At 48.8% G+C, this 26,131-nt stretch overlaps 1 pseudogene; it reads left to right on the top strand.

Annotated features, from left to right (window-relative positions):
- The first annotated feature begins 2,039 nt into the window (after positions 1–2,039).
- Positions 2,040–10,834, top strand: LOC138916306 (scavenger receptor cysteine-rich domain-containing protein DMBT1-like; annotated as a pseudogene).
- Positions 10,835–26,131: the final 15,297 nt, after the last annotated feature.

Here is a 26,131-nt window from a genome sequence, read left to right as displayed (position 1 = left end):
GAAAGAAACATAGCCTTTTAGGAGTGGGTGGGGCTTCTGAAACTCTGCATCCACCTCTTGCTTTAGAGCTGAGGAAGCAGAGGGCCAGCCCTCCCCAAATGAGGGGCAGCATCGAATGACCTCTTCTTTTCTCTGTTTTGTAGTTTCCTTGATTTCCACGGAGGCACCACCGACAGCTGCTGTGGAAGGCATTTGTTTCATGGAATCCCTGTTGGGTTCATTATGCCACTGCACCCATAGGTGATCTCTGATCCAGAAGGGGTGCCAAAGGTGTAAGAGGTGGGAGTACTCCGGTCCCAAAGGGGGGCCCTCTGAACAAGGCCTCAGGCCTGAATGGGTATCCTTTCCACGGACAATGTCCCTGAGGTTGGGAAGGAATCAAGCAGCAGAGGCATCTCCAAGGACGTCCAGGCTGGAGGTTGGAGTCCTGTCTCCAGGGAGGTCCTGTTACCCATGCTCAGTGCCCAGACTGTGGTCTGAATGATGCACGCTGACCCCTGGCGGGGCTGTGGTGCTGGGTCTCTGGCTGCAGGGCCTGGAAAGGCAGGTGCAAACCAGCTGGGCCAGCATCCTTGCCTGTGCCCTTTCCTGAGCCCATATTAGGCCACTTTGGTTCCTTCTCAACATAGAGGACCCGTGTTCCTTCAGCTTGTTGGCATCAGAGGTCTCGGGCATCCCCCTGGGGGCCTGTAGTGGGAGCGCTGGGAGGTACAGTCAATATAGCCTGAGGTTCTGGCAACTCAGCTTTGGGAAGGAAAGTCACTGCCCATCTCCTGGGGAATCTTTGGCCCTGGGACAAGAGGAAGGACAGCCTCCACACCAAGGTCCCTGCCCAGGAGTCAGCATGCATCAGCTGGGAATCCTGATGGTACACATGTCAATACCATATGTACTAGCCAATGATTAGACAAGAGAAATCAATCAGAAGCATCGGGATGGGAAGAGTCTTTTGTATCCACCCCTGGAGCCCTGCATAGGTCCCTGTGGGAAGGTCAGAACCAGGGTCCATATGTTGTCGCAGAGATATTGCCCCCAAAAACAGTCTTTTAGAGTGGAAGACCTCGAGTCTAAACGGGTTTCTTGACTTTTGCAAAGTCACACACCAAAATAAAATTCAAGGCCTAAATAACATCTCCTTGGCAGATTCTACTTTATTTTCGGTCCTTGAGTGCCTCAGAGGAGTCCTCACTTTGTAGCTTCTGTTTCTTTCCCCTTCTACAATCTGTATATGTAGGGACTACTATAACAAGCACTGAGACTCCGGCTGCAGTAGGTAATGGATAGTTTCATATGGGTCCTTCTCTGAAGCTCATGATGCGGAGTGTACCAAGGGTGTGACTCTCATTCAAGGGAAACTTTTAGGGGATGGGGTGAGAGTGAGTGTTGTGAGCATGTTGTGCAAAGGGACATCCCATGTGAACCAGGGAGCCTGGCTTGAGTGGGAGCCTCCTTCTTGGTCCATCCTCCTGTGAGGAGTGGTCAGCCTGAACATGGGGTCTCCAAGAATCAGTGTGTTTTGGTTCAGTGTCCAGTGGGATCCGTCTCTTGTCCACAGTGCCAGTGCTCCCATCAGAACTCCTCTGTGCTGACCCTGGCCAAAGTGGCCCCAAAGACCCGGCTGTGGGGCCAAGAGGACCAGTGGTGAAATGCTCTCTAAGCCAAGCTCAGAGCCCCAGACGAGTGTCAGCGCTCCTGCTATGACATCCTGGGGCATCAGGCTACTCTTCAGCATGAGCATTCATGCGTCCCAGATTCAAGCAAGTTGGAGCTCTGCCCATGTGTGCTCAGTGAGGGAACCTGTGAATAGTTTCCAGGTCCTCTCCAGGATCCACCTGAGAGGTATTCTTTTCCTTCAGCTCTGGTGGATTGGGTTTTGGCAGAGCAGTCACTGTACCTTTAACGGTGAAGCACCCTAATTCAAGGAGTGTTATGGATCCAACCTAGTTACTGATTCTCTCAAGGATCTTTGTGTAACGGGAAAAATTAGGAATTCTTTAGAGGTCTGAGACCTTGTCTCTCACGAGGAACTTACAAGAGGAATGCTGTGTCTTCCTCTAGGGACCGAATCGGGTTCAGACCTGAGGCTGGTGAATGGAGGTGACCCGTGTCAAGGCCGGGTGGAGGTCCTGTACCGAAGCTGGTGGGGCACTGTGTGTGATGACGACTGGGACAACAATGATGCCAACGTGGTGTGCAGGCAGCTGGACTGTGGCCGGGCCATGTCGGCCCCGGGAAGTGCCCACTTCGGTGAGGGCTCAGGGTATATTTTTCTGGACGACATGCGCTGCTCAGGATACAAGTCCAACCTGTGGAGCCGTGCCCACAACGACTGGAACAGCCACAACTGTGGTCACCACGAGGATGCCGGTGTCATCTGTTCAGGTGGGCCTCTGAGATCCCCAAACCCCCTTCTGGTGGGACCTTTGCTGAGAACAAATGCACTTCCCACTCCAGAGCCCCTCCCTACCCCAGCCTCTCCCAGAGATCCTGTGCCGCCCGTGATCCTGGGAGCAGCTGGCCCCTACTGCGCAGCCTCCGGGGGAACGGTGGGCTCAGCTCCCTTCTCCTCTTTGGCGAGCCATGGGGCACCATGAATGCTTGGGAGCAATGACCACAGTGGGTCCCAGAGAGCGTCCACCTCCCCGTGGGCAGACCAAGCAAGCCTCTGGCTTCTTGACGGGTCCCCTCGTTTGCTGGGACTTGGCAGAACCCAGGCAGGACCGCACATGAGTCAACAAGCTCCAAACAGGGTGATGGGCTTGGCCTGCTACCGATCCCCACGGAGCTCCACCCCAAGGGGTGCCCAATGTGGCTTGGGGGTTCCTTTCCTGCCCACCTCCAGTGGCCCTCACAGGGTAGTTCTCCCTATTTGGGCCTCCTGAGACCCCAGCTGCACAGTGTGTCTCTGCTCCTTTCCCTGTGAAGAAGATTCCCCTCTGGGCACCTGCCAAGGTGGCAGCTGGCCCCGGAAACGAAGCTGTGAGGATCTCCCCTGAGTGTGGAATGTGCCTTAGGCCCGGGTCCTCAAGCCAGACACAGAGGAGGTGTTCTTGTGCTCCCCCTAGGGACTGAATCAGGGTTGGCCCTGAGGCTGGTGAACGGAGATGACAGGTGTCAGGGCCGGGTGGAGGTCCTGTACCGAGGCTCATGGGGCACCGTGTGCGACGACGACTGGGACACCAATGATGCCAATGTGGTGTGCCGGCAGCTGGGCTGTGGCTGGGCCACGTCAGCCCCAGGAAGTGCCCACTTCGGTCAGGGCTCGGGGCCAATTGTCCTGGACGACGTGCGCTGCTCAGGCCAGGAGTCCTACCTGTGGAGCTGCACCCACAACGGCTGGAACAGCCACAACTGTGGTCACGACGAGGATGCCGGTGTCGTCTGCTCAGGTGGGCCTCCGAGATCCCCGGACCCCCTTCTGGCGGGACGTTTGCTGAGAACGGACGCACTTCCCACTCTAGGGCCCCTCCCCACCCCAGCCTCTCCCAGAGATCCTGTGCAGCTCTGAGGTTTCCTAGGGGCAGCTGGCCCCTACAGCTCGATCTCTCCTCTTTGGCCAACCGTGAGGCACCAGGACTGCTTGGGAGCAATGACCGCACAGTGGGTCCCAGAAAGCGTCCACCGCGCCGTGCGTGGGCAGACCAAGCGAGCCCCCGCCTTCTCGGCAGGACTGACTGCCGGGTCCACACCTGGTTTTCTCTGGGGCTTCCTTCTGGGGGCACACGGCTTTGGCAGGGGCGGTTGGACAGTGGAGCGCCCTCACTCCTTGATGGGAGCATCGCTTTGGGTCTTGCCAGAAGCCAACTCAGAGGACAGGATTCGTGGCTAGACTGTGACTTGGGGAGGGCACTAGGAGCAGCAGAGAAGTGGGGTGGGGTGTAGGGCATGGCAAGTGCCTGCAGCACAGAATGCTCACGAGCCAGTGAGGGCCCTGGAGCTGGAGCTCGATCCTGAGCAGAGACTCGGGGACGCCTCAATCAGTCTCCAAAACATTGTCCCTGGGCTGCGGCAAAGGGGTCTTCCTCCAGAGCTGCTGGGACTCCCCCTTGCTGCTCGCGTGGGGCGTCCACGCCGCGGCCGGGGTGGCCTGTCCTGGGCTCGGCAAGGGGCTTTCCTCTTGTGGGAAGGAGGCCCTCGGGCACAGCCAGGCAGGCCTTGGGGGTGGGACAGAGGGTGGAGCTCCCGGAGGCCCCGAGAGCTGCAGGTGGTGGCTGGCAGTGTCCACGCGGGGGGCACGTGAGCAGCTGCAGCTCAGCCTATCCCCGCTGAGTCTGCTCAAGCTTGGAGTCCAGGGGGGCCCCTGTGCTCTTTGGGTCTGACTTTCCTTCTCTTTCTCACAGCTGTTCAGCCCCCAACCACAGCCCTGCCGAGTAAGTACCCAGTGGCTTCATCAGGATGTCCCTGTTCTCCCTGGCCACCTGTCCCTTTTCCCCTCACTCTAGATGAACCACTGCTCTTGGCAGAACCTACGGGTCACGTGGCTTTTCCCCTCTGTCACCAAGACGCCCGACACCTGCTCCTTAACTCATCATGGGACTCCCAAGACGTTCGTCTTCCCATCAGGCAATCCGAGCTTTCCTCCAACACTTTGGTAGCGTCACAAGCAACTCAGGGAAACAGCCACATGTGCTGGGACCTTTGCCCCGGTACCACCCAGGCTGAGGGGGCTTTTGTGGGAGGAGAATGTTGATCACCGCTGGCCTTCTGTTGGTGGGCTGTTGGAGCAGGCCGCATTCCCTCCAACCCTCGCTCCTTGCAGCACCCTCAGTTCCAGCAGGGTCCCACTGGCATCCTAAAGTGTCAGGGATGGTACCCAAGGGATAGGAAGGGGCTGAGTCATCATGGGTTCCGTGTAGCAGGATACCTGATGGGCTCAATGTCCACCCTCTGCAGCCCCTGACTTTTCTGTGCAAGCTGCAGATACTGGGCATGCCCTCGGGAGCACCAGCGAGTCCATGACGCAGAGGAGGGCAGCAGCAAAGGTCTTCCCACGGCAAAGAGGACATGCCAGGCTTAGAGAGGGGCGGGAGCAGGCTGATGTGCAGCAGGGCCTTGGTCCCAAGGGGGGGGTCACTGAGCAGGTGGCTGGTGTGGCACACACAGGCAGCAAGTGGCGGGCTCCACACATGGGACTGTTGTCATGAGGCCAACCAAAGCCTTTTTTGAGTCCTTCTTGACATGACTTGTAACTCTACCTTCCCTCTGTTGCACTTCCAGCCCCGTGGCCCATAACAACCTGAGATGTGGCATCGCCATTGGGTCAGTCTTCCTGTCTGCACTCCCTGGGGCTCCCTCTCTGCTTCGGGGTCCATTTTGGGTGGGAGAGTGATGGGAGGAGGTTCAGGGTGTGCCCTTGCTTATCGTTGGCACTGTGGGTGGGGTGGGACAGAGGGAGCAGGCTCTGAAGCCCATGGCTTTGGTCTGATCTTGAGGGGCCAGCCACCTGTCTCGAGCGGGCTCCCTGTCCCGATGCTCGGCAAAGGGCCACCTCTGGGATCTCAGGGGAAGCCCGGGAGTCCTCGGGAGTCCTGCCAGGACCTGGGTCCTGGCTGTCAGGCGACGGGCTGCCGTTCTGGGAAGAGGAGTGGAGAATGCCTGTACCACAGGCATCTGGCCCAGCTTCGTTGATCTCCTAGCAGTTGGGAGAACCCAGGCAGGACCACACAGGGGACCACAAGCTCCAAACGCTGTCACCACCTTGGCCTGCCACTGGTCTCCATGCAACTCTACCCCAGGGGGTGCTCAGTGTGGCTTGGGGGTTCCATTACTGCTCGCCTCCATCAGGCTTCAAGCAGTGTTTTCCCCTATTTGGGCATCCTTAGACCTGGGTTGGATATTACGTCTCTGCTCCCTTCCCTGCTTGCTTTTCAGGGCACAGCTTTGCAATTGGATAATGGTCCACCTTCACCCCATGGTGGGTGCATTCATTTGGACTATATATGGGGTAATTAATTAACTGCTGGCTCTCGCACAACTGTGGTCATGGGCAGGATTCCTGCATCGCTGCTCAGGTGGTCCTCCAAGATACTGGGCCTCTATTCTAATGTGTGGTTTTCTCTACTTGGCACCTCTTTCAGGATCTCCTCTCACCCTGAGCTTCGCTGGAAGGTGGCAGCTTCCCTGATCACTTCACCGATAGCCCTTGCTGTCCCTGAACGTTCTGGGTGGGCTGTAGCATCTTCTGTAGGTGGCACCGGAGCAAATAGGGTTTAATGGACATGAAGGTATAAGCTCAAATTCCCCAACATCTCTTTGTGGAGACTGTCCCCTGAGATGTATGTCTCCTCTTCAGGTCTGCTGGCCAACACCCAGAAAGCCCTTCTCAGTGATGCAGGGACAGGCATTTCTCCTTCTTAGCATCCCAGGGGACTTGTTCCCACATGTCCTGGGCTCGGAGGCTGACTTGTTTCCTCTCCGTCTTACAGATGCTCTAATCTCTTCCACTATCCCAGGTGAGTCGCAGCCGCCTGACTCAGTCAGAGTCCTCCCTGGAATTCTGCTCTGTCAGGTTTCCAGAGCGAGGAGGAGAGGGGCAGCCTCCTCCTGGGCAATGATTTCTCCTCAACGGCCTGGACTTGCTTCTGGTGACCAGCCGAGTCCCCAGAACCATTGCTCTCACTGAGCTCAGGCTGGACAGCCCCTGTGGCCTCTGCTGATTTCAGATGAAGACGACTGTCCTAGCCATCCCATGGAGAATGTGACCATTTTAGAAACAGGGCCGAGTACCCACCTACAAATATTTGTCTGCTAAAGAATTCCTTCCCTCGGAGAGAGCCACCCCCTAGTGTTATTTAAGGGGTAGTGAAAATATTCAGTGCTCAGTTCACTGGGAAGGGCTTGCCCTCCTTGGCCATTCCCAGTGCACATCGAGAGGGTCAAGGGCCTTCCACAGTAAGGACAAGCATCTACCTTTCTCTGTCCAACTAATGACCATGGAATTGAAAACGGATCTACTAAAAGGATCTACTTAATGCTACTAAAGGATCTACTTAGGATCTACTAAAATGCTAAATGCTTAATGCTAAAATCGCTTCATTTTCTTCCTAGATTGGTGGCACCCATTGCCTACAAGCGCTGAGGTTAAGTATCACTTTTTCCCACCTGGACCGTCGGGCATGGACGTCTTAGTCCATGCTTGGCTCTCCATGCAGCAGATGCCTACAAAGGCACAGCCCACCTCATTTTGCTCGCACAGCCAGCCCCGGCTGCCCCTCCACACCCTGCACCCAGTGTGGGCACACCCAGCCCACATCCAGGCTGTGCCCGTGCAGCCTTTGTGTCTGTCCTGGCAGGCCGATGACTTCTGGTTTAACGAAGGAAATCTACCTCCCCTCCTTTTAAGGAAGTGAGAGAAGTGCTTCTTCAGAGAATAGAACTAAAGGCTTATTTTTCTTGTAGTATCTCTAAAGTTTTGGGATAAATGGAGAATTTCACTAATAATCCTGATTTTTCAAGTAATTTTTACCCCATGACATGGATATGGTTCCATAGTTGTCCGTTGCTCTTAAGAAATGATATGGTGACTTTTTCATGTCATTGAATCTTCTCTTGCCATCAGTTTAAGTGCCTGCATTGTATTCCATTGCACAGCCATGCCCACAAATTTTTTAATCCCCAATTGTTGGATATTCAAGTTGTTTCTATTTCTGTGTTGTTCTGAATGACCCTGTGCTGAGAAATATTTTTATAAATAAATCTTCACATGCTTTCTCGCATTTTCCTTTAAGACACAAACAGATTTACCGGTCTAAATTTAGCATAGTGCCTGGTGCATAGAATCTTCTTATTCAATACTAACTCATTACGCTAAGTATTTTAAGGTCTTTGTTTTGTGTATGGTCACATTGCCATTAAGAACTATTGTAAAATTACAGAATGATGAAAAAGAGAATCTGATCTCCCTCAGGTAGCTCATGGTATTAAATACTAAATACCAAATTAACCATCTAACGACAGTTGTGACAGTGTTGAAAGAGCCCATATTAGTAGAGACTTTTCGTCATGGAGAGATTAGGGGAAGTTCCTTATGAAGGGACCCTTGTGCTGAGGCCTACAAGAGAAGCAGGGTCCTCTGCTGAAACGCCTCCAGTCAGAAGGAACGCTTTGAAGGCCCAGGCGGGAAGGAGCGTGGCTTTTCGAATGAGTTCGAGAGGTGGTGGCGGGAGGGACTGTCAGAGAGCTGGGCGAGGGCCAGATCATCTGGATCTTTGCACACAGGTTAACATGCTGACTTTATCTTAAGAGCAGCAGGAGCTGTTGAAAAGTGTTAAGCTGGGGAATTACAACATGAGAAGTATGTTTGCACTACATGCTTGTCTTTCCTGCCAAACTATGCACGTCCTGAGGGCAGGAACCATGTCTGCCTTTTTCATGATTGCAACCTTAATCTAGTGTCCTGTCTGTCGTTCCATAAGTGTTTGTAGAAAGAATCAACGAAGAAATGAATGAATGGATGCATATATAATTACTGTCGGTGTTTTTATGTATGTTCCACATACACATACCACACACACGCACAAATTACAGCAAGCTTTACAACCTATTTTGTAATATCCTTTTTCATTTGAGTATGTAATAAATACTTTTTCATTGCCTTAAAGATAGTATTTTGATAGCATTGAGATTATTTTACACCATAAAGTTAATTGGCTGCACATTTTTTCCTTTGTATGTATATACCATGATTTATTAAGCAATTAATAATCGTAGGATGAAAGAATTTATTCTTTCTCATTAAATTTTATATACTTACATAATTTGCATAGAATAATATTTTTATTTTATTTTATAATTGTCTTTATTATATTTTTAGAAATCTGTAATGCATATCCTTGTCTCTAAAACTTTGGCCTTATCCTGGATTATTTCCCACTGTAGAAATAGAACTTCTGGGTAGGAATATTTTAAAGGCCAAATTCTCTTTAAGAAACACTGTTTTTCCAAAGAATAAGAGAAAATATTTGCAAATCATACATCTGATAAGAGACGAATCTAGAATATATAAAGACTTTTCACTAATAATAAAAGTCAAATAACCCAATTAAAAAATGATTGAAGGATCTGACAAGATATTTCTCCATAGAAGATGCACAAACAGTCAGAAAGCTCATGAAAATATGCCTAACATCATTAGCCATGGGGAAATGCAAATCACAGCCACAAAGGGATGCCACTTCTCACCCGGTAGGTTGGCCAGAATCAAAAAGTCAGATAACGCGGTTGGCCAGGCTGTGGGGCAAGTGCAGCTTCACATGCTGCTGCTGGGAATGGACAATGGTACGGCTGCCGTGGAAAACAGTTCGGCGCTTCCTCAGAAAGGTGAACATAGAGTTGCCATGGACACAGCAGTTACACTCCTAGGCATATTCTCAGAAAGGACAGCATAAGTCCACACAGAAACTTACATACAATGTTCATAGATGGCAGTATTACTCCTAACAGCCCCAAAGTGGAAACAACCCACATGTTCATCATGGCGAATGGATAAACCAAGCGTGGTTACCCATACAGTGGACTGGTATTTGTCAATGAAAAGAAGTTCAGTCCTGATGGATGCTACAACATGGATGAACTTTGAAAACGTTCTGTTAAGTGAAAGAAGCCGGTCACGGAAGACCACAAACTGTGCTTCTATCCGTGTGAGATGTCAGAATGGGCAAATCTGTGGAGACAGAAAGCAGATTTGTGGTTGCCTGGGGCTGAGAGTATTGAGGGAAAATGGAGAGTGACTGCTAAGGGCGCAGGTCTCTCTTCAGAGTGATGAAGATTTTCTAAAAGGGACTGTGGTGATGGCTGCAGAGCTCTGACTATATGAACACCATTGAATTGTACACTTCAGAAAAATAAACAGAAAGAGTTATGAATAAGGAAAAAAACAGTTTTAATTTATATGTTCTCTGAGTACATAAATATTTTTAAATGGTCTATTAAAATAAACCAACCAACAAAAATTATGAATGCTTAATGTTACTTATCCCTCTCTGGTAAATAATGATAGCTAATATTGTTTGGGGCTAACTATTATGAGCCGGGCTCTGTTCTAAGGGTTTACAGATATTGTCTCATTGGGTACCTGTAAGAATCTGATGAGGCGGGTTCCATTATCACCCCCATTTTTCAGATGAGGAAACTGAGGCAGAGCAGTTAAGTTACTTGCTTAAGATCATGGAGCTGATAAGAGCAGGGCCAAGACACAAGCCCAGGCCTTCTGTGGCAGAAGCCCTGCTCCCGACCCCGCTTTATGAGGCTTCTTGTCAAGTGGCCGAATCTCCTGCTCCCAGGAGACACGAGGGAAAATGTAGCGTTCCAGGGTGCTCTCCCTGGGCCAGCTCTCTGCTCAGCCAAGATTAATCCCCACCTCCCTCCCTGTGACCGATTGAACAGTGCCAACAATCACTTTGTTGCTTTCTTGGCATTTGTGCCACAAGGTGATACATGCTCCCTCTGAAGCTTGGGTCACCTCTCGCCAGAGAATCACTGTTCCAGGCCCAATGGGGGAGTCAACGCCCCTAATGTGGGGTGGCCTATGGCCAGGCCAGAGAGTCAGCTTGTTTAAGGAAAAATGGAGTCACGTTCTAAGTGCAGAGGATGAAACCTGAGGACTCTTACCCAGACGACGTCACAACGCGCCTGAAGACCCACCACAATGACAATGTCCCTCCCTCTCTCCTCTCTAGGACACTCTTCAAATTGTGGTGGCTTCTTATTCCATGCCGGGGGGACATTTTCCAGCCCTTCCTATCCTGGATATTACCCCAACAACGCGGAGTGTGTCTGGGAGATAGACGTGAACTCTGGCTATCGCATAAACCTGGGCTTCAACCATGTGCAGTAAGTGACACTCAGTCTTCTGGGGAAGGATGTGTCCTCCTCCACACATCCTGTGGTTCGGACTGTGTCCTGGGCTGGGATGGTTTTTGCTCTCGTGTGCCTTGGACTAGATTTCAGGTTGCTCTGATCCTTCCCATGAAGCATGAGGCAATACTGGGGAGTCCTTTGATTTGATTGAGGAAGAGCAAGAAGAAAATCTTAGATTCAATAGCATGAACGATAAAGTCCAAACTATCTATAAAATATAGGAGCAATAGGACCTTCGAGGTTGACATGAATCCGTTTTCTCATACAGGCTGGAGATATACAGCTGTTGCAGTTATGGATGGATCACTCAATAGCCGTAATTTGCTGGGGAAAATTTGTAATGGCACCAGGCGAATATTCACATCTCCTGACAATCGAATGATTTTTCGATTCCCAAGTGATGTCGGTGTCCAAAACACTCGCTATTCTGCTTGGTATAACCCCTTTGCAAGAGGTGAGTGCAAACTAGACGTGAGCTTTGAGGCTCAGTGTATTTTCACAGCTCCCTCCTCTGCGTGCATTGTGGTTCCCACAGGAAACCCAAGAAGGGTTTCAGCAATGTGCTGCCCGTTCTCCCTATCTCTGACCGTGACTGTGGTAAGCCAGGGCAGCCAGGTGTGGAGAATAGGGGAAACACCTGGCCTTGGGCTTGCCACCAACTCCCTGGGGGACCTACTAACTCTCCTTGCTGAGCCCACACCTCCCCTGGAGGCTGGAGGGGTCTGAGCTCTAGTGACTTCTGGAGCTCCTTCCAGCTCCCTCATGGAGCTGTCTGTACCGTGGCCAGTGCCATTTGGTGACTTTGGGGATGAGGAAAGGCCCATGGGTTATTTGGTCTTGGAGATGTGTTGTGGGCCATGGCCATCATATTTACGGCATGTCTTTCAGACGCCAGCTTGAGATTAGTCAACTTCAACTCCTCCTCTGGTGCATGTGCCGGGCGTGTGGAAATTTACCATGGTGGCAACTGGGGGACAGTTTGTGATGATTCCTGGGACATTCAGGATGCCCAGGTGGTCTGCAGACAGCTGGGGTGCGGTGATGCAGTATCAGCCCTGGGAAACGCCTATTTTGGCTCTGGCTCTGGCCCCATCACCCTGGATGACGTGGCGTGCTCAGGAACGGAATCTACTCTCTGGCAGTGCCGGAACCGAGGCTGGTTCTCCCATTATTGCACCCACCACGAAGATGCTGGAGTCATTTGCTCAGGTTCCACGTGATGCCATCCTTGGAAGGCCCATTCACCTGTGACCTGCTACTAAGTGAGAGCTAAAGACAGGCGGCTGATGGTGTCTGTCGATCAGTTCAGGGGTTGGGGGCAGGCAGGAGCTTGTTCCCTTGGTCTGTTCACTCCAGGAGACCATTCATAGGCCACTTTATCTCTGGTGAGCTTCTGGGCCCTGGGGCCATTATGCTGGACACACAGCTGGAGTCGTGAGTGTGTTCTTCTCTCTCATTTGCTCTGTGACCTTTAGCAGTGAGTTAACCTCTCTGAGTTTCAGCCTCCTCGTTTACTAAGAGAAGATGATCGTGATCGTACTTGCCTCCAACGGGGAGCAGAGAATTTAAATGGGTGATGTGTGTAAACTCTTAGAACAATTCCAAAAAGTAGGAAATGATGAATAAATGGTGGTGTAATGATCCTGGCTGTGACACTGATGATGACCCCCAAGTAACAATGGGGCTGAGGGAAGAGCTGGGGAAACCCACTTAGGTCTCCTGCTAACAACACAGGCTCCACAGCACAGACTCAGTGGACCCCACATGCACTCACTGAGGGGGTCAGACTATGTGTGGCGTGGCTGTGCCCCTCTCATCTCCTCTCTCCAGGCACACTTTAGGTACTGATGCTTTTCCTCTATTCCTTTTTAGGACAATATGCAACGACCCCTGGTAAGCGCCATGATCTCCATCGCCTTGCCTGGCTGCCCCTCTCTGCCACTGCCCTTGGATCGTGCAGGGCATGTTTGTCCCTTGTGCCTTTCCCAGCACGTGGGAGCCCCTGCAGCTGATGTCCCACCCCAAGGAGAGCTAGGCCTCTCTCTAGGCTCCTCTCTGTCCTTCAGTAGCCTGCCCAGCATGAGATTCCGGTCTCTGGTCTGTCCCATGGAGAGGCCAGCCACCCGTGTAGGCCCTGCCTCTCCCCTCGGGCACTAGACCCTGGGCAGTGTGGGTGGGATGGGACCTGCTTCCTGGCTGAGCTTGGTGTGCAACCAGCAGAAGCTCCTGATCGCCGGCTCCTGAGCTCCTGGTGAACCTTCTCTAAGTGTTCCCAGCACACTCCTGGCTCCTTGAGACCTTCCTCTCCATCCCACCCTCACCTCCTGTCCCCTCTGGTTTCCTGCCGCAGAGCAGCTTCAGGCCCCCCTCCCCCCATTCTCCACTTTAGCCAGGGTCGTCAAGGAAATGTAGTGTCTGTCCCAGCCTCGGCACCATTGAGTGACTTCTCAGGAGGTTCTGGGCACACATCCCACACCTCAGCACTATCTCTAGGGCTCTCCATGGTTCACTCCCTTTGTCTGATTGGTTCCCTTGTCTCCCTGCTCCATCTACACTGATGTCGCCCAAATGTGCCAGGGATTCTCCTGCCTGAGTCCATTTGCACATGCTGTTCCCTTGCCTGGAACACCCGTTTCCACCTTTTTACCCGCCTCCCTGATTACCTGCCTGCTTTTCCCTGCTTCGTCTGGGTCAGGAGCCAAAGCTCTGGGCTCCCGCTATTGCCTGGTTTTTACGTGGTCACAGCCCCATCCCACTACATTGGGGTTCGCTCTTTTCCATTGTCTCCTGCAGGCTGTGAGCTCCCTGAGGGCAAGGCCTGTATCCAGCGTCCCACTGTGAGCCCAGGGTTGGCACATTCTGGCCCAGAGGAAGACAGCACTGAGCAACTGTGTCAAGGATGCCAGGAAACTGATCATTGTCTTTTCTCTTTGTCAGCAGCTCCTGTTTACAGCTCCTGACAAATACCCTTTCCCTTCCCCTCAGAGGCAGGGACACTGGGCGGAGGATGACGAGAATGAGGAGAGGCTTCCTAAGTGCAGCCTCCCTGGCAGGGGGCCCGCTGGCCCTGGGTGGCCAGTCTGGGTCCAGGCCCCCTCCTGTCAGGATCCGTCTTGGGAATTGTTTAAAAGTTGCCCCCGGTGACTGTGCAGTGTGCTCTGGGGGCATCAGCATTTCCATTTTGTTCTGACAGCAAATTATTCCTGCAGAGGCTTCCTGTCCCAACCTTCGGGGCACTTTTCCAGCCCATCCTACCCTGGGAACTATCCGAACAACGCCAAATGTGTCTGGGACATTGAAGTCCAAAACAACCACCGTGTGACTGTCATCTTCGGAGATGTCCAGTGAGTGAGGGTGCAAAGCAGAGCATGGGGGACCTCGCAGGCCTTCTGGAGGGAATGAACGGGCACCTGCTGGCCCTCGAGAACATGGGACGCTGGGTGTGGGAGGACTCTGACAGCAGCTGAAGGTGTTGACATTTCAGGGAGATGGTTACATGGGCAAATTAACACATTTACTAAATAAATAAGTAAATATATTGAAATTAATGAAAACCAAAGGTATTTAAATACATGGAATGGGGAAAGAAGGGAGAGAACTGAGATATATTTGATTACAGTGGAAGTTACGTTATTGTAGCGATACATGTAGAATACGCATATGTACCCATACTTACATAGGTATAGAAATTGTTGTAGATAAAGGTGTGTATATGTGTGTGAAGACACATACATACATATGTATATTCCCAGCTCTGCCCACTCAGAGAAGCAATGATGCCCCATAGTAATGAGCATACCCAGCACCATATTTTGGTTTTTAAATACCATGTCCCACTTAAAGGAATCAGGAATCCTTGGAGAAATGGCTGATTCCTAGGATGAGGAAGTACAAAATGCTTGCACCAGAAAATAAGGAAGTGCACAAGGAATGAGGGTAATGTGATAAAAAGACACAGGAGACACCTATAAGAAGCCTCAACTGGTCAAAAATGGTATAAAGTGAACATCAAATAAAGAATGATAATAATGGACTAGAGCCCATGGAATAAAATTGCAACCCACAACTTCATAGCAATATTAATATAATAGTAATAAATCAATAAGACAGCAGAAAGGGGAAACACTTCCTTACGGTAGAAGGCCAACTAATCAATGGAAAGAATGATGGAAACAGAAAATCACCATTTGGTGACTCTCTCCCTCATCTGAGATATTCAGGATGGAGTTGTCTGAACTCAAACAGCAGTAGCCAGTAGAAGCCAGTGCTAGTGAGGGAGATTGAAATAGAAAAAGGATATTGGCAAAATCTCTAATATCTTCCTACAAATTGCTCATTAGCTACAAAGGCAGAGATGGGCCTTTGCCATGGAGACGCCTGACGGCCGCCAGCATGAACAGGTGAGGAAGGGTAGGGCCACCATGGGAGGGACGGGTCAACGTCACGTGCCCCCTGACGTGATGCACTAATGGAGCAGAGCCTCATTCCCATGAGTTTCCTGCCAGGAAACGTCAGACGGACCCAGATGGAGGGCCGTCCTGCTCACTGCAGGGCCCGCACGCTTCAAAACTATCAAGGGCGTGACAGGCAGGCAGAGACCAGGGAATCTTTCAGATTCACAAACGCTAAAGAGACGCGATAACTAAGTACAACGTGTGTCTCTGAGTGGCATCTGGACCAAAATGAAGGAGACATGCGGGGGACAGATGGCAGAGTCCTAATGGGGTCTGAGGCCTGGACCGGGGGTCCTCTCAGAGTGGATTTCTTGCATTAGTGGTGATGCGGGAAGGTGTCTTTGTTTGGGGAAATGCACACTGGCGTCATAGCTCAACTTAGCACCATTTTGCTCTTGGGTAACTTGTCGCCCTATTTCCTTTGGGAGCTGGAAGTCTCTATTATAGGAAGCTGTTCCATAGATTTTCACTCTAGTAAAGAAAGAACTCCTGTAAAAGCCTACCTTGGCCCCTCTCCTGTCTTTAAGGAAACAGAATGCTCTTCTGATCTCAGACAACAGAGGGGTTGTTCACTCCACTTTCACCCTGGTCTCCAAGGCATGCGGAAGGCAGCTGCCCAGCAGCCACTTGAAATCCTACGGCGAATCCTGTTCCTGGCTCACGACCACTGGCATGTCTGGCATGGGGTTCTGCCCAAGGTGGGGGCTCCTTACCAGGCAGGTTTGAAGACGTCAGGGAGGATTGCAGTTAATCAGGGACAGCGTCCGCTCAGGGTCACTTGCTCTAGGGGGTCGTGGGTTTGACCTGAGTTTCCTCCGGATTGACTGGGTTTGGCTGGGACACGAGGTGTCGCTGGGTGTGCACCTGGGTAGGAGGCCTAGGCGTGTGCCGACTAGAGGGAGAAACTCGCCTCAGGGCAGCTCAGGCAGGGGCATGCGACATTTCCAGAAATTTTGCAGCTTGTTGTTAAACTCAGCCATTATGAAAAATCAAATTGTAGAAACTTACAATTAAATAAATATATTCAGAACAAAGGTAATAAATACTCAAACTCATTGCTGTATAATTTTCTGTCTCTATTTTACTATTATCTTTCCCTGAGGTTATTTACATCTATGGCATCTGTCTGGAGGAAATTACACATACAGGTGAGTGACAGCACATCTCTGCCCAACGCCGTGTTCAGTGACGTCATGTTGATGGCATAAAATTGGCCAAAGTGGGAGCTTTAACCATAGAAATCATGTTACAAATCAGGGCTCCCCCATCTCTGCCCTCAGAGCCTGTTATCAAATACGCCCCACACCACTGCCCACAGTTCACCCAGAAGGGGACAGATCCACTGAGAGGGCTAGGGCAGCCTCCCTCGGTCCCCAGCATGTCGACGGCCTCGGTCAGGCTCACATCCTATGAGCTGCATGTGTGTCTCAGTGGCTCAGTGTCTAAAGCTACCTGCGTGAGAAGATATCCTGGCAGCTCCCACAGGCTCTGAGGGAAGCAGGCCCCGCAGGAGCCCAGGTGGGTGATGCTGTGGTGCAGGACCTGCTCTGGGCCCCTGATGGGAAAGACGCCAGGTGCGGGTCAGGACAGGGAGGGGACACCGATGCAGGTGGGGGGCTGCAGCACGAAGACATGGAGGCCCTGCCTCATTTCCAGCTGCTGGAGCCCAGCACCCCAGCACCCCAGCCCATCTTGGCCAAGGGCAAGTCTGAAGTCGCTCAGCCCCAGCTTGGGATTTCTGGCCCGAGGCCACCTCAAGGGGACAGTTCCGTTTCCCCTGGACTCTACGCTTCTTGAGTCCGAGAGCCTGTGCTGTCCATGCTCTGAAGTGAGGAACAGCCTGCCTGCTACAGCACAGACAGGCGTTTGTGTGGCAGGATCTCCCAGAGGTCGAAGCTCCAGAGTGAGGGGGGGAGGCCTGTGGGGGCCTCCATGGCCTCTGGCAGTCGAGGGCTCAGCCTGGGGCTGCTGCTCAGAGGCAAAGGGAGAGGTCAAGGCCCAGCACGGCCACTGAGCTGAGTCAGGTCCTTCCACTGAGGTCTGAGGTGAGTGTGGAGTTAGTGGTGAACAGAGAGGGTGAGGCGGTTTCACGCCATCCTCCATTCACAGCCACTGAGAGGTCTTCATGGTCAAGGGGGCTGAGCGGGCAGACACCCTACTGAGGCTTTCCTATGTTCTGACGGAGTTAGACTCTCTCCACCCACCTGACCCCTCCACCTTTGGACCGTTAGAGCCTTCTGCGTACGTGGCTGTAGGAGGCCAAGCAGAGAACTTCACCTCCTAGCGCTTGTCCTCTGTTGAGTGTGGAGATGTAGCAGGGTGAGGTCGGCCTGAGGTGCCTTGGGTCGTGCCAAGTTTGGACTCTTCTTGCTTATGGTGGTGGGCGGGGGGCACTGAGACTGTGCAATGCCAGGAGCTCACCAGGGGGGCACAGGAACCTCTCAGACAGAGAGCCACGGTGATCTCTTGACATGTCGCATCCCTCCCACGTGGCCTCCTGTGTGGTGTCAGCAGAGGAGTGGAATTGGTAGGAGGGGTTAGGAAAATCCTGGAGGTCAGGATCTATAAACTCTTTGTGAAAGCCTCTCACTAGGTTGGCAGGGGACCTGCTGACACTGTTGCATGGGGTTGGCCATCTAGCCCATAAGACCTCTGTCCCCTCTCCTTGGACCACTGGATGCTCATTTATACTCACCTTGGACTCTGGTGAGGGACCAACTCATCCCTATTTTCCTGGGACCATCTTGGTTTCAGTTCTGCAAGTCCCATGTCCTGGGAGTGCCCTCAGTCCCACACAAACTGGGAGGTTTGGTTACCCTGGATGACCAAGGCTGCAGGAGAGCAGGGGTCCAGGTTCCCATGACAACCAGCAAATGCAGCAGACTGGATGGAGACTGAGGCAGGAGCCCTGGCCAAAGCTGCAGCAGCCAGGTGGCTCCTACCTGCCTTGACGCCCTGTACACAGGACTTTGGGAGACTGCCATTGGTCAGGGCAGTGTCTGCTCATTTTCCTGATTTTTCTCTGCAGGGGCAGAGACTCAGATGGGTGAGAAGAGCTAAGGTGTTACTCAGGACTGGACTCAGACCCTGAGTTACAATAACGTGGGCCTTCATCTGTGTGTGTGTGTTTACTCAGGGTAGACTGGATTTGAGAACCTGGTGAGGACCACCCCTTGTTCACCCTCCAAGGTGAGTGCAATAATGTCACCTCTGACCACCAAGAGAAATGGAAAAGGGAAAGTCTCTGGAGGGGGACAGGCACCCATGGGCTGGGAGTCACAGGACCAATGGGAATCCCACCTCAGGAAGAGGTTCCTGGAAAGAAGGCCAGCTCCTGGGTTGACTTCTTTGTGGAGGGTGGGTCAAGTTCAAAGAGGAAAGGTGTTTGGCATCGTCCGCCCTTTTCAGGAGGACGGGCTGGGAACTGCACCCGGGCTGCATTATCAAAGCCACAGGCACCAAGCCCCGGCCCCGGGCTGAGCTTCGTGGGAAGGGCAGGCAGGCAGATGAAGCCCGGGGCTTGTCTTTCAGACCCACGCTCAGTTTGTAACTGGGTCTGTGACGTGCGCCGAGCTCTCCCTGTAGCACAGGAAAGAAATTGACATCACTCCTGGAGATGAAGTTGCTGGAGCAGAATCAAGGTTTGGGTTGTCAGGGAGGCAAAACTTTATCCTACCCTCTTAGGGTTTCATTGGGCTGGGCCCGTGAATTGAATTGACAGAAGATAGCGCAGCAGGAGAAAAGCATGCAAATGTATTTTACACGAGATTTATGTGACACGGGAACCTTCATGAGGCATGAAGACCAAAGAAACAGGGAAGTCTGCTTGCTTTCATATGAGGTTGAAACAAAAGACGCAGTTTTGAGAAAGTCATTAGACCTTGCGGGGAGGCTGAAGGAAGATGGGAACTATTTTAACAGGATCTGTTTGTATAAAATTCTCTCCATCTCAGCTTCTCGTCCTTGATAAGAATGTTCTTTCCTTCTGGCACAGGGAGAACGTCTCTCAATGGCAATTTCATCTCCTGCTTTTAAGAGAAAGAAGGAAGGTCAGAGTGTTTTTCTTTATTTGCTGTTTTACGAGTGCCTGTAACTCAAAATAGTCATAATGGGGCTGGCCCGGTGGCCTAGTGGTTAAGTGCCATGAGCTCTGCTTTGCAAACCTGGGTTCATGGTTTTGGATCCTGGGTGCGGACCTACACCACTCATCAGCCATGCTGTGCTGGCGATCCACATACAAAACAGAGGAAGATTGGCACAGATGTTAGCTCAGGGCCAATCTTCCTCAACCAAAAAGAAAAACGAAAGATTGGCAACAGATGTTACCTCAGGGCTAGTCTTCCTCAGCAAAAAAAAAAAATCATTATGCCAGATTGTCATATTTTGGGGTAGCATGCTCTGAATTTATTCAGGATCAATGATAAAACCAGGTTCAAGACATAAAATTGCTTAGTCGTATTAGAAACTAAGTAGTTTTCAAACTTTACAGTCACTCAGGAGCTCCTTTGCTTGGCCTGGTGCAGGGCAGTGGTTCACAGTGGTTGACAATCCTCTCCTCTCCACCTGTGCCTCTGACACAAGTGCCTTCCCAGCCACTTCGAGAAACACTCTTTGACTTTGGGTGAAGAGGCTGCATCGAGCTCCTCCTAGCAAAACCTCCCTGCATTCCCACACAGCACTGTGGATACCAGAGAGAAAAGCGAAAGCTCATTATGGCTTCAAACAGAAGGACGATGCTTCCAAGGTCCAGTAACATTGATGAAACACAAATGGCCAGCAGGGTGAAGCTCAGGGTCACGGATTTGCAATAATTGCAGACTCACAGAAAAGCTGTGAGAATTGCACAGAGAACTCTCGTATTGCCCTAAGTCAGATCCCCACAATCAGCATCTCGCTGCCTTTGCTCCCTCACCCTCTCTCCGTCTCTATTATTCCCGTTCCATTAGTCTTTTCTCTGAACCACTTGAGGGTAAGCTGTAGACAAGCTGCCCCGTCACCCCTGAGGCAGCCAGCATGGATTTCCCTAAACAAAGACACCTTCCTGCATCATCACTAATTCAAGAAATCCACTCTGAGAGGACCCCCGGTCCAGGCCTCAGACCCCATTAGGACTCTGCCATCTGTCCCCCGCATGTCTCCTTCATTTTGGTCCAGATGCCACTCAGAGACACACATTGCACTTAGTTATCGCGTCTCTTTAGCGTTTGTGAATCTGAAAGATTCCCTGGTCTCTGCCTGCCTGTCACGCCCTCGATAGTTTTGAAGTGTGCAGGCCCTGCAGTGAGCAGGACGGCCCTCCATCTGGGTCCACCTGACGTTTCTTAGCAGGAAACTCATGGGAATGAGGCTCTGCTCCATTAGTGCATCACGTCAGGGGGCACGTGACGTTGACCCGTCCCTCCCATGGTGGCCCTACCCTTCCTCACCTGTTCATGCTGGCGGCCGTCAGGCGTCTCCATGGCAAAGGCCCATCTCTGCCTTTGTAGCTAATGAGCAATTTGTAGGAAGATATCAGAGATTTTGCCAATATCCTTTTTCTATTTCAACCTCCCTCACTAGCACTGGCTTCTACTGGCTACTGCTGTTTGAGTTCAGACAACGCCAGTCTGAATCTCTCAGATGAGGGAGATAGTCACCAAATGGTGATTTTCTATTTCCATCTTTCCACATGGATTAGTTGGCCTTCTACTGTAAAGATGCATTTCCCGTTTCTGCTATTTTATTGATTTATTAGTATTTATTAATATCGGTATGAAGTTATGGGTTGCAATTTTATTCCAGGGGTTCTAGTCCGTTATTTTCAGTCTTTATTTGATGTTCACTTTATACCATTTTTGACGAGTTGAGGCTTCTTCTAGGTGTCTCTTTCTTACATATTTCAAGCATTCTTTGTGCACTTCCTTATTTTCTGGTACAAGAAGATGTTCCAGGTGCATTTTGTACTTCACATGCCTCAATCCGTGGAATCAGCCATTTCTCCAAGGAGTCTTGGTTCCTTTAAGAGGGATTTGGTGTTTAGAAACCAAAATATAGCGCTGGTAAATTCACACACATATCTGTGCGTATATCTATAACTATTTCTATACCTATGTTTGTATGAGCACATATGTATGTTAATAGGCATATATCACTATGATAACATAACTTCCATTATAATCCAGTACATCTCAGTTCTTTCTATGCTTTCCGCATTCCATGTATTTAAATACCTTTGGTTTTCATTGATCTCAATATATTTACTTATTTGCTTAGTAAATGTGTTAATTTGCCCATGTAATCAACTCCCTAAACTGTCAACACCTTCAGCTGCTGTCAGAGTCCCTCACACCCTGTGTCCCATGTCGAGGGCCAGCAGGTGCTGCCTCCACTGTGCCCCCTCCTTCCGCAGCACCCTGCGCCCTTGGCCCTGATGCCTCTCTGTGGCAGCCCTTCCTGCCCTGCATCGGGCTCCGGCTCCCGCACATCGGGAAATAAAGAGAAGGAGAGGATGGCTAAGAAGAGGGCGAGCTGTCAGTTCTCTTTTAAAAGAAAATAATTAAATTGCTAAATATCAGCTGTACAACAGGTAGATATGTCATATAATCAATTGGAAATGCTGGAAATATAAGTGCACTCATTGAAATAAAAGCTGGAGTAGATGGGATGCACTCTAGGTTGTACGCGCCCCAAGACCAAAGTGACGATTTGGAGGATACTTTGGAATTAATCTAAAATGAAGCACTGAGAGGTAAAGAGATGTTTTTTAAAGAAGGACATGTAGAGGATGGAGTAAGAGACATCAAAATTTATTCAACAGAAACAGTCAAAGATGAGGGGGACGGAATGACTCACCAAAAAATATTTGATGACTGTTGGTCAGGAATTTTCCAGAATAGATGGAAGTCATGAATCTTCATATCGAAGATGCCCAGAGTAGGATAGATTAGAATAAATAAAAATAAATCCCCAACTAGATGCACTGCACTACATCTTAAAATCCAGCAGAGTAAAGATACAGGTGACATACAAAGGAACGGGAGCTAAACAGACAGTGAACTTCTCTTCAGCAGCAACAGGAGGCAGAAGACAATGAGCAACACCTTCAAAGTGCAAGAGAAAATAACCAGAACGTTAGAATGTCCAATCCCACCAGAGAGAGACCATCAACGATAAAGTGAGCTCCTGACCCACAGACCCTCACCCACAGGATTATTGAAAAACAGTTCTGGGAGTAGCAAAGATAGGAGGGAAAGACAGAGAGAATATCAGAAACAATAGTGAGCACAAAAGCTAAGTAAGTATTTTAACTTTAGCTAAGCGTTGTTGGCAAAAATAATAACTTTATATGTGTTTAATGATAAATTGTTAAATTCTGATTGTGGTAACAAGATGAGGGTTATTGAATGCATAGCTAATGCATACTAAATTCCATGTATTTGGAAGGATGCTAGAAACATGAAATGACTGTAGACTTTGTAAAAAAAACTATAATTATGTTTTTATCTTAAAAAACTTTAGATAACCACTAAAAAACTGTAGAATTTCTCCCAAATCGTCAGAGGTCGATAAGGTGAAACAGAAAAGTATCAAGTAAACTGAAGATGTGAAAAAAGTGGAAAAGAAATTAAAGAGAAGAAAAATTAACAAGAAGCACAATCTAAGAATGTAGAAATAAGTCATAATATGTAGGGAATCATAAAAAATGTAAATGTGTTATATTAATCCATCAAGATACAGATCATTGTGTGCAGCTGTCAGGAGCATGAACTGGAATTGTTTGCAGTCCCCATAAAACTGAAATAGGCAGACACGATAATTCTACTCCTGACTATATACCCAATGGAAAAGCTTACGTCTGATCACCAAAAGATATGTATTAGAAGATTTATAGCAGGTTAGAATCAACTTGTTCATATTCACAGAATAACTTGCTAGGATTTCGATTGGGATTGCATTAAACCTATAGATCAAGTCAGGAAGAACTGGAATCTTGATAATTGCTAAAACTTGGAAGCTACCGAGATGTCCCTCAGCAGGAAAATGGTTAAATAAACTGTGGTACATGCAGACAATGAATATTATTTGACGCTAAAGGGAAATGAGGTAGAAAATTATTAAAAGATGTGGAAGAAACTTAAATGCCTATTGCTAAGTGAAAGAAGGCAATCTGAAAGGGCTACATGTTGTCTGATCCAACCAAATCACTCTCTAGAAAAGGCGAAACTGTGTGACAGTAAAAAGTTCAGAGGCTGCCAGGTGTTGGGGGTAGGGATGAACAGGTGCAGCACGGAGGATTTCTAGGGCAGTGAAAATACTATGTATGATTTTATAATGATGGACACATGTCATTATACATTTGTCCAAACCCATAGAACCGACAACACCAAGAGTGAACCCTAAGGTAAACTATGGACTTCGAGTGATTATGAAGTGTCAATGTAGGCTCGTCAGTTGTAACAAATACACCACTCTGGTGAGTGATAAGGATAATGGGGAAAGGCTATGAGTGTGTGGAAATATGGGACACAGGGGAAATCCCGGTACTTTTTCTCAAATTTTCTGGGAACACAAAAATACTCTTCAAAGTAGTCTAAAGAAAGCAAGAGTAATGACAGAGATTTCTTTAAAAATAATTCTTTAATCCATTCATCCATTCGTTAATCCCTTGATTCAATAAATATTTATTGTTTCCATTCTTTCATAATCAAAAATTTTCTACTCCACGAGACTGTAGGTTCAGACAGTTTTACAAGGAAATATCATTGTCTTCAATAATCCTTATCTTATTCAAAATATCTTAGAGGAAGTAAAAAGCCTACTCGATTCATTTTCCAAGTTTAGAATGATCTGATATGACTATAATCCGATATGAGTAATGGGCACGGACAGTGCGGGAATGAAAATTGCAGGCAATCTAATTTATGAACACATTTGCAAAGATCAGATAAAATAAAATGACAGATTGGAATTCTAGGAAATTGAATTTAGTAGTGTAAAAAAATTCTTAAAAACTAAGGATTTATCCCAAGGATGCAAAGATAATTCAAAATCAGAAAAATTATTAATGTAATTTCTCATATTAATAGAATAAACACTAAAATCCATATTAATACCTCAATGGATTCAGAAACAAATTCACCGAAATTCTGTAGCTATTGATTCCAAAAAATTCTTAGAAACTAGTCATTGAAAGGAACACGTTTTATGTCATAAAGTACAACTATGAAAATCTCCAGCAAGTGGCTAATCTACGATTGAGATTTCAGAAGCAATGCCATCAAAGTGAAGAGCAAGACAGAATGGGGTCAGCATCTCTTTTAATCAACCTTGTATTGGAGGCTTTAGCGATTTTAAAATGATAAGAAAAAGGAGTAAGGGTTATAAGAATTGGCAAAGAAAAAATAAAACTATCTGTATGTTCACTCAATATGATGCATATTGAAACTCTAAGATCATCCACAATCAAATTACAAGAGCTAATGTTAAGATTATAGTTCCCAGATCGCTGTGTGAAAAATAGTAAGGCTTATGATTGTAATAACCAATTAGCACATCAGGGTTCTATGGAGGAAACTTATAGAATGATATTGAAAGACATAAAAGAAAACGTGAAGACATGAGATATAAATGGTAATGGTTTAAAAGCCTCAATATCATAAAAATGCCAATTCTGCCCAGCAAATCTATAAATTTAAGACACTTCCAATCAAAGTAAAATTTCCTAAAACCTGACAACATAAGCCAAAACACCTGTGGAAGAACAAAGTGTCAAGAATTCTCAGGACAGTTTTGAAAAGGAACAAAAATGACACATAGAGAAGAGAAAGTGCACATATCGCCCATTAAATATGTTATAAAGCTGTGGTCATCAGCCTGTCATATTACTGGCACAAGGAGAGACAGTAGAGCAGTGGCAGAGGGACAACTGGCTATCCACATAGAGCTCAATCAAATTCGCATCTTACCTTACACCATTCGCAAATAATCAGTGACAATATCAGTTTCCATCAACAGGAAAAGGCATAAATAAGTTTTAGACTTTTCCTGCAGTGAAATGCTTTACGGTCATTAAATAACATGGAGCTATTTCGAGCAACATGGACACATATCAAAACAAATAATATTGAGCAAAAGATCCCTCCAACAATTTGCCAGGTGAAACCATTCCATAAACTTTAAAACCAGGGACACAATACTCTAGAAAGTACATGGACACATCAGTACCAGGAAAGTTTGGACAGTTGCGTAGGCATCATAAAAACGGAATTCCTGGTATAGGACAGCTGTGGGGAGCGGTAGGCAGGAAGCTTTACTTGAATCCGTGGTATTTTACTTCTATTTTTAAAAGCTCTGAAGGAAATCCACCATGATGTGAAGACCTGACAAATGGCACAGTGAGCGCACAAGTGTTACAGTATACTCTAATCCTGGAGGGAAGTTTGAAATGCTTCACATCGACCCAAATAAGTGTTTTAAGGAAGGCTCATATGAGAAATGCTTTCTATAAGTTGTTCAGTTGGAACACAGTCTTGAGTTGTGCAAACCTTGAGAATCGTAATGAGAATTCTGTAGCCCGACATGTGTGTGCGCAGTCAGCTGGGTGTAGGGGCAGTGTGGAAACAGGTGTATGTTTCCTTCCTTCCTTTAGCTATTGGAGGAATCCTTTCTAGGGTTTAATGTTTATCTTTTGATGGTTATGAAGCTGGTACTCATTGAGATGAAAACATAATTAGCTAACATATTTCCCCCGCTCACATTAGCTGCCCTTGAATACCACCGTGGTTTTGAAACCAGGAATGCCTTACAAATCTTTAAAAACAGTCGTCCCCTTCTTTGACTGT

This window comes from Equus caballus, chromosome 1, assembly GCF_041296265.1.
Source record: "Equus caballus isolate H_3958 breed thoroughbred chromosome 1, TB-T2T, whole genome shotgun sequence".
In the NCBI taxonomy this organism is placed as follows: domain Eukaryota; kingdom Metazoa; phylum Chordata; class Mammalia; order Perissodactyla; family Equidae; genus Equus; species Equus caballus.
This window is presented reverse-complemented; position numbering and strand designations above follow the sequence as displayed.